General features: G+C 40.4%; 1 protein-coding gene across 1 annotated transcript in view; it reads right to left on the bottom strand.

The window, feature by feature from the left end:
• Positions 1-8,416, bottom strand: part of LOC101588711 (zinc finger protein 431) — a 39,841-nt gene extending 31,425 nt beyond the window's left edge. Inside the window, exon 1 of the mRNA XM_023713309.1 lies at positions 8,279-8,416. The gene's annotated coding sequence lies outside the window, so the exon portion shown is untranslated. The remainder of the gene's footprint in view (positions 1-8,278) is intronic.
• Between the last annotated feature and the right edge of the window lie 5,874 nt (positions 8,417-14,290).

Here is a 14,290-nt window from a genome sequence, read left to right as displayed (position 1 = left end):
GCCAAAAGAAGACAGGAAATTATAAAGATCAGAGCAGAGATAAATGCAATGAAGACAAAGAAAACAATACAAACAACTGAGTCAAACAGTTGGTTCTTTAAAAGGATAAATAAAACTGATAAACCCTAGCCAACCTCAAAAAAAGGAAAAAACTAAAATTCAAGCAACAAGGAATGAAAAGGGTGAAAACACTACAGGCCCTTTAGAGGCTTCATTTAGAAGATAATACCTATTTATAAAATCTTTACTCTCACATTATGGAGAACATCAAAAATATAAAACATTTTTTATGTTATACAGATTCAATTCAATCCTGATTAAGATACCTCTGTATGCCACACAGATCTAGAGAAAATATTCCTAAAATTCATCTGGAACCAGAAGAGACCCAGAATAGTAAAAGCAGTCTTGAAGATCAAAGGAAAGGCACAAATCATCATGATCCCTGACTTGAAATTACACTACAAAGCTACTATAATAAAATCAGCTAGTGAAAAAGGAGGGCTGCAAGGAAAGTCAACATTTTGGCCCTAGCCGTCCAAGGTCAATTAAGACTCAGGACATATGAGAACTTGTACTGTAACCTCATGTAACTCAGTTGTGTCCCAAATTTTCTGATCAAGGAGTTTATGGGGCCAAAGAGGAAAGCAATGGATGATGTAGTGTGTGCCTAAGGAGAGTCATATGAAGAGAAAACATTCTCTCAGGCTTTCACAGAGAGTACACTGGCCAAGCAATGGCCGTGATTCATCCATATGGCTGACACTGACACAGGATCTACAATCTGAGGTACAGGATCTCAGGATAAATCCTGATGGGATCTGACTGACCTTATCAGATCCAAAAGCTACAATTCTTGTTACATAGATCTTGCTTTATCTTGGTCTTAACCATCCAGCAGAAAAGTATAAAAACGAAGTACAAGAAATAAAGCCAAGTTATGTTGAGCTGTAGGGGACTCAGGTCAACAACTTCTGACATTGCCAGTCAAGTAGAAGACCCAATACTATTATGGACTACTGGATTATTTTGGAATATTTCGCTGAGTTCACACACCTATAATATTTAAATGACAGAAGTAAACAAAAAAAGGGATACAGATGAATGACCATTTTGTATCTGTGTATTCAAAATGGTTAGGATAGATATATAGCTACATTCTCTTAATTCAAGGAATAGAGAGATTTGTTCTAATAGTGTTTGTAAATAGGATATCATGTCTGCATCTTGTACAACAAATAACCACTAGGAAGGCAGTATGCAATGTGTTAATTATTGGAACTGTCCTACCAATTTGATTTGAGACTGTGTCATTGCTATTTATTTCTCAATAAAATTATGGAAAAAATAAATAAAATCAGCATAGTACCGGGGGGAAAAAAAGATGTAGGATCAATGGAACAGATTAGAAGATTCAGACACAACTACAAACAGCCACCTTATCTTTGACAAAGGGACCAAACATGCTCACTGAAACAAAGATAGCTTCATTAATAAACGGTGCTGGAAATACTGTCCACGTGCTAAAGGCTAAAAGTAGACCCATACCTATCACTATCCACTAAACTACAGTCAAAATGGATCCAAGATTTAAATATTAAAACTGAAACACTAAATGTTCTGGAAGAGAAAGTAGGTAGAAATCTTAAGACATGGTAGGTAGAGAGTTTATGAACAAAAACTAAAATTCATGGGAAATACTTCAAAGAATCAACAAGTGGGATCTTATCTTGTTGAAAAGTTTCTGCACATCAAAAGAAATCATCAACAAAGTAAAAGAACACCCTAGAATTGGGAAACGAAATTATAGCCTACTGTCCCTCAAATAAAAGAGTTCATCTAGAATATATAATTAAAAAATATCAGGCCTCTAAAACTGAAAGATCCAACCCAAAAAAAGAAAAGCATCTGAGATGAAAATACACTTCACAAATTAAGAAATTCAAATGGAAAATATATGAAAAAATGTTCAACATCATTGGCTATTCAAGAGATGCAGAGTCTGGGTGTGGTGGCGCACACCTGTAATTCCAGCACTTGGGGAGGCTGAAAACAGCAGGTCTACAAGTCTGAGCTGTGTACTGAGACCCCATACCGAATACATAAATGAAAAAATAAAAGAGATGCAATTTTTTTAAAAACTGTATTTGGTACAGGGTCTCACTATGCAGCTCAGGCTCTAATGAGCCTCCTCAGTTCAGGGATTATAGGCATGCATCACCATGCCTGGTCTTGGTGGCCAGCTCAGCTCACATGGGAGTGGAGCCAGTGCAACATGTGGTGCCAGGTATCAAGCCCCAGCCCCTACACTTGCTATGCAGGTGCTCTATCTTGCTGGCCCAAGAGATGCAAATTAAACCAATGCTGAGATTCCATCTTATGCCAAAAGGTGTGGATATCTTCAAGAACGCAACCAATAACATGCTGGAGGGGCTATGGGGAAAAAGGAACCCTTCTCTACTATTGGTAGGAGTGAAGACTGTATAACCACTATGGAAATCAGTGTGGAGATTCCTCAAAAATTAGGACTGGAGATCCTATTCAACCCAGTCAAATAGAAAACACAAGAAAGAAAGAAAGAAAGAAAGAAAGAAAGAAAGAAAGAAAGAAAGAAAGAAAGAAAGAAAGAAGAAAAGAATTTCACTAAACAAAATAAAAGGAATTCAACAATGATTATTGTAGTACATAATGCTATTTAGAATACAAGACATAAGCATGCAAAATAGCAAAGAAAAAAGTTGTAAGAAATTAAAAAGGAGAAGAAAACAAATTCAAGCATTAACTCTTCCTTTATGTAGACCAGCAGATATCAGCAGTAGAACTACTGAAGCTATCCTGTATATATAAATAAATATATATTTTCCAGGGCCAGGGAGATAGCTCAGTAGAATAAGTGCTTGCCTGGCAAGCGCAATGTCCCGAGTTCAATCCCCGGTACCACAGAAAAGAAAAAAAATCTCTTCTTTCTTCTTTCTTTCCTTTTCCTGGCCACAGTTTTTCCTTCCTGTTACAAAAACTTTTTCCCTTTCACAGTATCTACTGTATCTTTTAGATTTTATTTACTTCTTCAGGGTTTTTTTTTTTTTTTTTTTTTTGTACCAAGGATCAAACTTAGGACCCGGTGCTTGCTAGGCAGGAGCTTAAATCACTGAGTTATAGCCCCATACCTTCCTTCAGGTTCTTACACTACCAAAACAATATGTTTGCACATACCAATCTATAAAAGCCTTTTTACCTTTTCTTAATATTTAATACTCCATTGCATAAAAGTACCGCATCTCTTTTATCCATTCCTCAGTTGATGGGCATTTGGGTAGTTTCCAAGATTTAGCTATGACAAATTGTGCTGCTATAAACATGGGTGCACATATATCACTGTGGTATGTTTTCAGTTCATCTGGGAAAATACCCAGAAGGCAAATAGCTGGACTGATTGGGACTTCTTAAGTCTAGCTTTTTGAGGAATATCCACAATGAAAGAATTACTGAGTTGAGAAGGACAGAAAAAGGAAAAACTCTTTCAAGGAAAATGATCAAATTAATATAAAACAAAAATGTTTAAGAAAGTGACTTGTGTCACAACAGAGCCGATATGCAATGAAAAGTGCCAAAACCCTCCCCATTAAAACATATGTTGGCTATTAAAAGAGGCAATATAAAAAATGATAAAATAAAGCTGGGACCCTCTAGGAGTTAATAATTCTTTAAATAATAGAAAGGCCCTCTGTTGATGGCACATAGACAGTCTAGGGAGAAGTGGGAGGACCAACGGACAAAAAAATAAAAATAGAGAATACAAAACACACACACACACACACACACACACACACACACACACAATGGTAACCAGGAGCAAAGGACTACTGGGACACCAGGATATTTCCCTACATTGACTCATTTCTAAATATAGTTCAGACTAGACTCGCATAGCTTCAGCTCTGTGTAGATGCTTACTGACAAAAACTGGAGGGCTTGGCTGGCATGAATGCCACCCATGTTGCACAGATAATTACCAAAGTATATGCAAATCATGACCAAGAGGCCAAACAAAAAGTTGACAAGAGGCTTAAGAAAAAAACAAACAAACAAACAAACAGATTTGTTCACCACAGCACTGACAGTGGAAAGCAAAACAGAAATTACTAAGAAGCAAAGAGGACAGTGACAAAACAAGAGTCAAACTGAATCAGACTGGGATCAATGTGCACAATGTGAAAATGTAGACACTGGAAAAATAAATGCCAAACCTGAAAACAGAAAAGATAAAAATTCCAAAACTATCAGGTTGCCTGCAAAGTCTATCACCCCCGCAAGAAAAAAACTAGATGCTGGCCTCATTAAGACTGACAAAACTAAAAGGTTACCACAGCTGACCAGGACTAGGCTCCATCTCCCTAGACACCTTTGGTCATGATCAGAGTAAGGGGCAGTTACTAGACTTTCTTTTTTTTTTTTTAGACTTTCTGGTAGATGACAGAACACTTGGGAGTGACACAGCCCATTAAGATGTTATCCAAAAATGATATGAGCATTGTTAAGAGTCACTGGAGTCCCCTCTAATCTACCTCCCAGAGTCCCTCTGAGAGGTAGAACATAAAAAAAGTTAAATATACAGAACTAAACAAAAAAGGGGATATAGATGAATGTCCATTTTGTATCTGTGTATTCAAAATGGTTAGGATAGATATATAGCTACATTCTCTTAATTCAAGGAATAGAGAGATTTGTTCTTATAGTGTTTGTAAATAGGATATCATGTCTGCATCGTGTACAGCAAATAACCACTAGGAAGAGAGTATGCAATGTGTTAATTATTGAAATCATCCTACCAATTTGATTTGAAACTGTCTCATTGCTATGTATCTCTCAATAAAATTATGGGGGAAAAAGTCAAATATAAATACCTGTAACTTCCAAACTGTTCCAGCTTTCTTGCTAAAAAGGGACCTACTCCAAACCTATAGGCCCAAATTACCTTTCGGCCAAGAAATAAGAAAAGACAACACAGGGTCAGCCAAATAGTTCAGTGGATTCCTGCCGTGCCAGCCCCGCCCTTGGGGCGAACTGAGAGGGCAACTGAGATTGGGCGTGGTGGCTTGTGCCTGTAATGCCAGCACTTGGGAGGCTGTAAACAGGCGGATCACTATGAGTCCAATCTAGTAGTGAGACTCTGAACACCCTGTAGACCCTTCCCTAAAAATACAAAAAAAAAAAAAGGGAAAAGACTACACAGCACAAGGTTGACATTGAAGATGCACAAGACATAGAAGCAGAATACTCAAGTGACAAAAGGGACTGAGAGAAAAGCCCCAGAGGCAATGGTAATGAATGAAAACAATCCCTGCACTGAAGGTGAGCTTTCTGAAAGCAAATGTCAACAAGAAAAAACAAAAACTGAAGCTGGGACACACGTGCAACAATCCCAAGAACACGCTGTGCAACAAGAAACAGACAAAACCAGGGGATGTTTGACAGATACAGTTGGCAGCACAGAAAAAGTGATGCTCCAAGGCTAAAGAGTATACACAAAGGAGCTGAGGTTGAAGCCACAAGCCGCACAAAGTTACCTTGGAGAAAACTGAATCACTCAAGGTCAAGAATAAAGAGGCCCAAGGACTGCAAGAGCAAACAAGATTCACTCAACAGGGAGCTGACCCAAGAGGCTACTGAGAAATGATCACAAAGGAAAAAACAAAAGAACATGCTAGAATGACTACATGATGAGACAGAGGCAACTCGGTAAGTGAGTCAAGAGGCCAAGGAGGCTCAAAAACATTCCAAAGGTAAGGTAACACAGTCTCACCAAAAGATGAAAGAAACAGAGCGACTGAAAGGGGTGACAGAAGCACATGCCCAAACCAATGTACAAATGGAATTAAAGGCACAAATACAACAGCACATACAAGAGGAGGAAGCTCATGGGAAAGAAAGAAGAGCTAAACATTTGCAGCACAGTTCAGAGGGGAAGACAAATGAGCACAACAAGGTACACATCAAAAAGGAGATCCAGGGCTGGCAAGATAGGTCAGTGCTCTAAGCGCCTGCTTAGGCAAGTGCAGAGACTGGGGTTTGATCTCTAGCACCACATGCCACGCAGGTCCCACCCCCAGCATGTTGTGCCAGTCACTGAGTCCAGGCATGGTGGCGCACACCTGAAATCCAAGCGCTGGGGAGGCTGAAAACAGGAGGATCACTATGAGTCCAAGCTGTGTAGTGAGACCCTGAATTAAAAATATGTTTAAAGGAAAAAAAAAGGGAGCTCCACATGGTACATCTAACGTTGCAGAGAACTAAGTGCCCAGGTGGTGGGTCTACAGATGAACTCCAAGATCCATCTACATGTACAGACACCAAACCCCAAAACTGACAACCACAGAGGCAACTCAGCACCTGTAGAGACAAATGCCAGGAGAACCAACACAGGTGTCAAGAAGAGATAAAATGGGCCTGTGCATGAAGGCTAACACTGAGACAACTGAACAATGGTTCTACAGACACTGGAGGAACTGCAACTACAAACCAAGAAGGCAGAGATATGACTGACAGAAACGAAACACACACATAAACGACAGATAACCCTAGAGAAATCTCAACATATCACTAAGATAAAGCTACGACCATGCCTGCTTTGTAAAGACTACTAAATCAGACACATAAAAACATGGAACAATGGCTGAGCTGGAAGAGAAAACAGGCACAGCAGCAGACAAAAGCTAAATCCACTCATGAAAAGGCTGAATGGGAACCAGAGCGCTGACAATCCCCTCAGCCCAAAGTATAAAACTAAAATCTTTCCTCTGTTAGTGCCCAGCACTTGGGACATGAGTCCTCCAGTGTCCTTCTGCAACTAAAATCCTAGAAAAAAGTTCTCCTTTTCCCTTCAGTCGCTCTGATTTCTTTTGCAACATTTCCATATAAAGGTTCCTTTTGTTTTTCCTCATCATTTCTTGTGATACAGGGTCTTATTATCCACTTCAGGTTGTCCTTAAATGCACTATGTAGCCCATACCGGCCTCCAACTCTCAGTGATCCTCCTGCCTTAACCTGCAAAGCGTAGCGATTACAGTCCCTGCCACATATAAAAGCTCTAATGGTACTTTTCTAAGTTTGTTTTTCCTTAAGTTTACTGATTCTTATATATACCTGTTAAAAGGCAGTCATTCCAAGAAAAACACCACAGAGTCACACAAGTAGACGTTTTTCATTAATACTGTACTTATACACCACATTCTTCAGAAAGCTTTTGCATATCTGCTAGTTTTTTTCCGGTATCTTACTCACTTCTTCCATTACAGCAAAGACTAAGAGTCACAAGCAACCAGGTCAGTCTTCAACCCCAGGACAAGTAAAAATAAATAAATTAGAGGGGTCAGGCTAGTAGAGTTGGAAACAAATAAGCTAAATTAACCTGTTGGGTTTTTTTCCCCTCAATTCAGCTGTTAACACTACCTTAATGATACCCATGCTCCTGTTATCCTAAAAAAGGAACAAAATAAAATAACAAAAATTTAGGGGTTCTCAATGCGTGGGGCTGCAGATTACTGACACCAATGAGAGGCGCAGGGGGCGCCACCTAGTCAGGGTGTCTGATCCTCTACGTGAAGCAAGAGATCAAGGACCTGAGCCCTTTTTGCCTTTTCTCTTTTCCCTGTTCCAGCAGGCAAAGGTCCTGTGATCGTCAACAAAAGTAACTACTTACTACATACTACCAGGTGTGGCGATTCATTCTCTTGGTACACAGACCCTAGACTATCTTGGCTCACCCAACTGTAACAAAGCGGCCCACAGCACCTAAGAAGCAGCCCGCGCTGATTCTCGCTCTCACCACGGGGCTCCTCGTCTGGATGGCAACTTGAGCGAGGCTCTGCACTCTTTTGCTTTCAAAATCTCACCCTTAGGGAAAGTAACCGATGGAGCTGCCACCAAAAACGACAGCGGAGAAGCACAATCACACAATCACACACACACACACACACACACAAACTTTGAGAACATGACTGCCCATCCTGACGTCTACTAAACATCTGCCGCACTAAACGCACAACCCTTTCGGGCTAAATGCAATGGAACCTCAGGCTGAAGTCCTCAGAACGGAAACAGCCGCCGCCAACTCCAGCCCTGCGATGCACGGAGAGGCCCCGCCCCGCAGGACCGGCCACGCCACGCCCGAGGCCTCGGGACCACCCGGGGAAGGCGCCCCGCACGCTGCGCTGCGGTCCGGTGGCGGCGGCAGCAGCCCGCCAGCGCGCGGCCCTCCTCCTTCCGGAACAGCGCGAACCTGCAGCAGGCGGGCGGGTGACGACCTCCACACCCGGAGCCGCAGCCAAGGCCCCAGGAAGGCTCTCTGGACCTCTAGCTGGACGGGGCGGACAAAAGCGGAGCGGCGGCCACTAGCAGGAAACCCAGCGGGCCGGACTCAGCGTGCCTCTCGCCTCCTCCAGCGCCTGGCCAAGAGCGCGCGCGGGGCCCTCTTTTGCACTCGCGCCCTCCGCCGGCAGCGCCACCTCGTGGGGCCGGTTCGCAGGACGTGAGACTCTCTCTTCCGACACCATCGTTAGGACAAGGATGTGGTTCAGTGGTATATACACTCGCTTGACATACACATATTCCTAGCGTCTGAGCACTGCAGAAAAAGAAAAAAGTGACTATGTTTGAAAATAGGGTCATGAAGGATATTATTAGTAAAGAATCATACTGAGTTTTTGTTTTTTTTTTTTTTTTTTTTTTTTTTTGGCTAGTTCAAGCCACCTTAAGGGCAGGTCTGGTGAGGCTTGTGGAGCAGGGAATCCAACCACTGTCCTATGCGCCTATGTGTAAAAATATCACATATTCTTTATATAAGGTGTGTCCAAGTTTTATCTATTGTGAATTGGGCTGCTATGAAACTGGATATGCCCATATCACTGTAATATCATGTCTTTAATTCTTTCAGCAAGATGCCGAGAAAGGAAAAAGTGGAATCAAAAGAAATAGCTATTTTTAGATTTTTGAAGAACACACAACATTTATTCGTTTAGTCTCACCAACAATGAAGAAGGGTTCCAATTTCCCCCAAGGCCTTCCCAGCATTTATTATTGTTTACTTTCTTGATGAAAGCAATTATTTCAGGAATAGGTTGGAGTCTCAGTGTTGCTTCACCTGCATTTTTCTATTGATCAGCCATCTTGAACATTTTTCATGTATTTATTAGCTACTTGTAGAGCTAGGCCCTCGGAGTCAGTGCAGAAGATGCAAATGCATCAGGACTGTGGCTGGAGGCCCATCTGAAAATTTAAGCCACAATGGTAGTCCTAATACAAAGGGATGAAGAGGCTTGGGATTACTGGCATCACCCCTTTTGAGATTGCCTATTATCTCACTGGGGCTGGGTATCCTCTCCCACCTAGTAAGACTAAGACCACTAAGATGAAGACTGCTAAGACTAAAATCAAGGCTAAAACTATAGATTATTGACCAAGGTTATTGTCATCTATGTATGTTTGCTACCATTAGATCAATATTACCTAAGCCACTATACTTGCAAACTTATTGATCATAATTTTCACCCCCGTTATACCTGCCTTATGCTTCTGCTCTATAAAACTTGCCTTGAGATGTGGGCTTGTTGGCAATCCACTCAAGACCCCTCTTGTCTCTCAAGAGCTATTTCATTCCTCATCCTCATTCCTTTTCTCCAGTAAGTTTTCCCATTCATATCAGTTGTTTCTTAGAATTAACTCTTCAACTTCTGGGAACATGAACTTGACATCTTTGACATCAAGCATCTCCCTTATATAAGTTGCATTATTTTCCTCTTGCTGATTTCCTCTCTCTGACCAACTTTCTAATTCATTGCCCACCCTGCCTGTGTACTCTGTTGGGGATCAGCAGTTATAAATGGAGTCTAGGGGATGATCACAGTTGTTCTTTTTCTGCCCTTAGTTTTTAGTACAGGGTCTACAGGGTCTCACTACACAGCTCAGACTCAATAGTGATTTCTATTTCTATCCTGTTTTCAGCCTCCCAAGTTCTGGGACCACAGGTGTGCACCACGACACCCAGTCTCAGCCACCGTCTCAGCATGCCCCAGGGTCAGGACTGGCATGGCACACTGGGGATTGAACCCCAGTCCCTGTCATTGCATAAGCAGGCGCTTTACTTGGCTAGGCTATCTGGCAAGCCCTCCTAAATCTTTTCTGATGACCACTGGAAGCCCTAGGACTAATGACTGCTGTGGCACTCAGAGAGCAAGACAAGATCTGCTAGAGATGATGGGCATGTGGAGAAACCAAAGTTCTCATTGTCCCCCATCTCATCCTTACCCTTCTCCCTGAAAGAATGCTAGCAAGAATGCTTTGTGCTTACTAGCCCACTGTAGTCACCATTACTGTTTTCAGAAATCCCCCCTGCTGTTTACTCATTGGTCTTGACTCAGATAAATGAATAAATGCCAACATTCTGGGTGACTCCTGACCTTTTATTCCTAGAAAGCAACTGATCATCCCAGATGCCTACCACACACCCTTATATTTTTGTCTCTTGTTCTTTCCTTTCCCACTGTGTGTTGTCACCCAGGCAGAAGACTGCAACCTACTGCAGGGGTCTCCAATACTCACCCTATAAGATTTTGCAGCATTGTCAGGATATCCTTAAGAATTTTTCATAGTACTGGTTTGGTCATGAATTTTTTTCGTATGTTCTTTGTTAAAGAAATATTTTATTTCTCCATCAATTTTGAACAAGAATTTTACAGCACATATATGTATAGAACAGATTTATTGTCTCTTAGAGCTTGAAACCCTGCACTCCAAGCTCTCCTGACCTTCGTTGTTTTTTTGCTTGATACTAGGGATCCAACTTGGGACCTTGTACAGACAGGTGCTCATGCTGCTGAGGTATATCCCTGGCACCATCTTTACAGTGTGTGTTGAGAAGTCTGCTATAATTCCAATGGGTTGATATTTATAAGTGGTTCATTGCTTTCTTGAAAGAATTCAAGATTCTGTCCCTTTTTTGGCTATTTGGGGTTCTCTATTCTTCATTTATCTGTATGTTTAATTATTTCCATATGTTTGCAAAGTGTTATTTCTAAAATGTTATTTTAAAGAAAAGGAAACGGGACCAGGGAGATAGCTCAGTAGAATAAGCACTTGCCTGGCAAGCACAAAGGCCTGAGTTCAATCCCTAGTTCCGAAAAAAAAATTTAAAAAAATTGTTTTTTTAATTTGTGCTTATTCTCTCTTCCTAATATAGGTATTTTACTTCTATAAATTTCCCTCTTAGCACTGTTTTATTGTGTCCCGTAAGTTCCAGTATGTTGCATTGTCATTGTCTTTTAATTGCAGAAAGTAACTACTTTATTATTTCCATCTGTAACACATTGGTTTTTCTGGAGGGTGCTATTTAATTTATGACATTCTTGTGGTTTCTTTTGTCACTGATTTTCAATTCCACTGCACTATGGTCTAATAATATGCATGGGATAATTTCAGTTGCTTTTCCATGTTATATGGGCTAGTATGTGGTCTACAAAAATGTCCTATTTGCAGCTGAAAAGAATATGTATTTTGATTTTGTATGGTGGAACAGTCTGTGGACATCAAAAAAGTCCATTTGGTCAAAAGTTTGGTTCAGTTCCATTATTTTATTGTTGAGTTTTTGTCCAGTTGATCTTTTTGTGACAGTGGGTATTGAGATCACCCAATACAATTGTATTAGCACTTATTTGATTATTTATGCCCATTAATATTTGTTTCATATAGCTGGGTACACTGGTATTTGTGTTATACATATTTATGATTATTTCTTCCTCTTGCAAGGACCTTTCTTCCCAGTGTCTGGCTCAGTTCACCCTGATGGCAGGGCTGGCATGGCACGTGGTGCCAGGGATTGAACCGCGGTCCCTGTATGCTTGCCTAAGCAGCAATTTAGACTGCTGAGCTAGCTCACCGGCCCTTCTTTTTCTTAATCAATCTTGGCTTGAAATTCACTTTGTCTGCAAACAGAATTACTAACCCTGCTTTCTGAGCTGCTGTCACATGGAGTATTGTTTTCCATTCTTTAATTTTCAGTGTATGAATTTATTTTTGAATTAAATGTTTTTCTTGTATGCAGTATATTGTTGAATCATTTTTTGATCCATTTTGCCAGTACTGAGATTGCTAAATTGAGATCACTGACAAGGATTTAACTAGTATGTATTGACTTATGCTTGTCATGTGACTTTCCTGTTGTTGACTCCCAACCCCCTTTTTTAAAAAAATCTCTCCCACCTTGTCTGTCTTGCCTGGTGGACTCCTTTATTCTTCTGGGCTTTCCTTTATAGGTGATGTGTTTCTTTTTTCTAAGAGTTTTAATAATCTTTTTGTGTTTTCTTGAATCGAGTACGATATACCGTGCTATACATTTTTTTTTATCATGGCTACTTGGAATTACCTAAGCCTCACTTACCTGTACTTCATACTCTTTCCTCTGACAGGGAAGTTTTCTGCCCTGACATCTGTAAACAGGTATTTTTAATGTGACTTGCCCTATCTCCTTTTTCATTGACTCCAATCACTCCTATATTCTTTTTTTCATTGTCTAGCACTTGATGGATTGATTTTTCATGGTCTGTTAAAGAAATCTATCATGATCACTAAACACAATCCTGTTTTATATCTGAGATTTTGTCCTCATGTTGGCTCATCCTACTGGCTGATTCATACATTTTCTATGGTATTTTGAACTTATGGATGTTGAAATGTTTTATGAAAGATTTCCATGTTGGACATTCATAGTCTCCATCATTTTTCTAAGAATCTTTTTCTTTTTGTACCTGTTCTAGTCACTAACATGGCTTTCATTATGGTCACCATTTCTGTAGTTATCTACATTATTTCTGATTTTTTTCTACAGCCTCATTGGTATGCTTTAGTATCGTGCTGTTAGCACTGCAGATAGTCCAGGTGATTCTTTTAACTCTTCCACCTCATTGTTACCTGGGTTTGCCTTTGGCAAGCTAAATGTCTGGGGTTGCACTTTTAAGTGTCTTCTCATTTTCTATTTTTGTTTCTAGTTTAATTTGTTTTGATGCTTCTAAATTGCTTATGGTAGGTAGCTTTATTGCTGGAATTAAGAACCCTCAGGAAATGAGAACTCAGAAGTGTCTTCTGGGCGTAAATGGATTTTGGACTTTTCAGTCTTTTGCAAGATCCTGCCTCTTCAATTTATTAGGGTGAGAAGTTGCTTCCTACTTGGCCCAGTCCCTGATTCTTTAACACTGGCCTGTAGTATTTTTTATGACGTGTACACCATCTCAGCCTTGGGATACCAGGAAGAAAAACTGGTAAGAATAATTATGTCACTTTTCCTAACATGGTACAATGAGCAGTAACAGTTGCATCAAACAGTCTAGAAAATGACAAACTGAGCCAAGTTATCAATTTGTCCCTTTAGCAGTTTGAATCAGTTGTGTGGTTATATAAAAAAAATCTAAAATGAACTAGAAAATTTAATGTACTAAATAGGCCCTCAGTATTCCAGTTTTATGCTCAGGAGAGAAAATTTAAAAGGGGTTGGGAGAAAGAAGAGGAAGAGATTAGAAGCAAGGCTGAAGGGCAAACAGGTTCATGCAAACTTTGGGAAAATGGTGCAGAAGACAGGAAGGAGAGGAAGAAATAAAAAACAAGAAGAGGGGCCAGGGAGATGGCTCAACCTGAGCTCAATCCCCAGTTCCGGAAAAAAAACAAAAAAACAAAAACAAAAACAAAAAAACCCCAGAATACTAAAAACCTAGAAATCATACTCACACTCACATAAAAACAAGAACAATTAAAGAACAAAACCCAAAAAAAGAGAAAAAAGCCCACTTCAATGTGTTGCCCTATCACTGATAAACAATGGGAACAGACAGAGTCCAAATCCTTAATTAATCCCAGCATGCATGAAGTAGATTTATAGGGGGTAGTAGGTAATCCTAGTGAGCCTGTATTTCCATTAACCAAAATTGAGGCTGGTTTCTCTTCTTGGGGCTAAAACCAGACCCATTTAGCCTGCAGTGATCTATGTGCCTCCTGCAGGCTTAAAGCTGGTGGGAAGCCACTAGATGAAGCCAGAAGTTGTTCATATTCTGAGCTCAGTCAGCCCTTCTCCACAATATCTACCAGGCAATTGCCCTATCGCACAGGATGTCTGAACTTGAATAACTCATTAGACACTATAGTCTACTCTATCTACTGCTCCATTCCAGTGCAGCATCTCCCTGTGAAGGTCTCTCGTTTAGCTAGAAGTCTCCATGTATCTTCAGGTTCAATTTGCCCTTTCCATGAT

This window comes from Octodon degus, unplaced genomic scaffold (assembly GCF_000260255.1).
Source record: "Octodon degus isolate 3935 unplaced genomic scaffold, OctDeg1.0 scaffold00030, whole genome shotgun sequence".
Classification (NCBI taxonomy): Eukaryota; Metazoa; Chordata; class Mammalia; order Rodentia; family Octodontidae; genus Octodon; species Octodon degus.
This window is presented reverse-complemented; position numbering and strand designations above follow the sequence as displayed.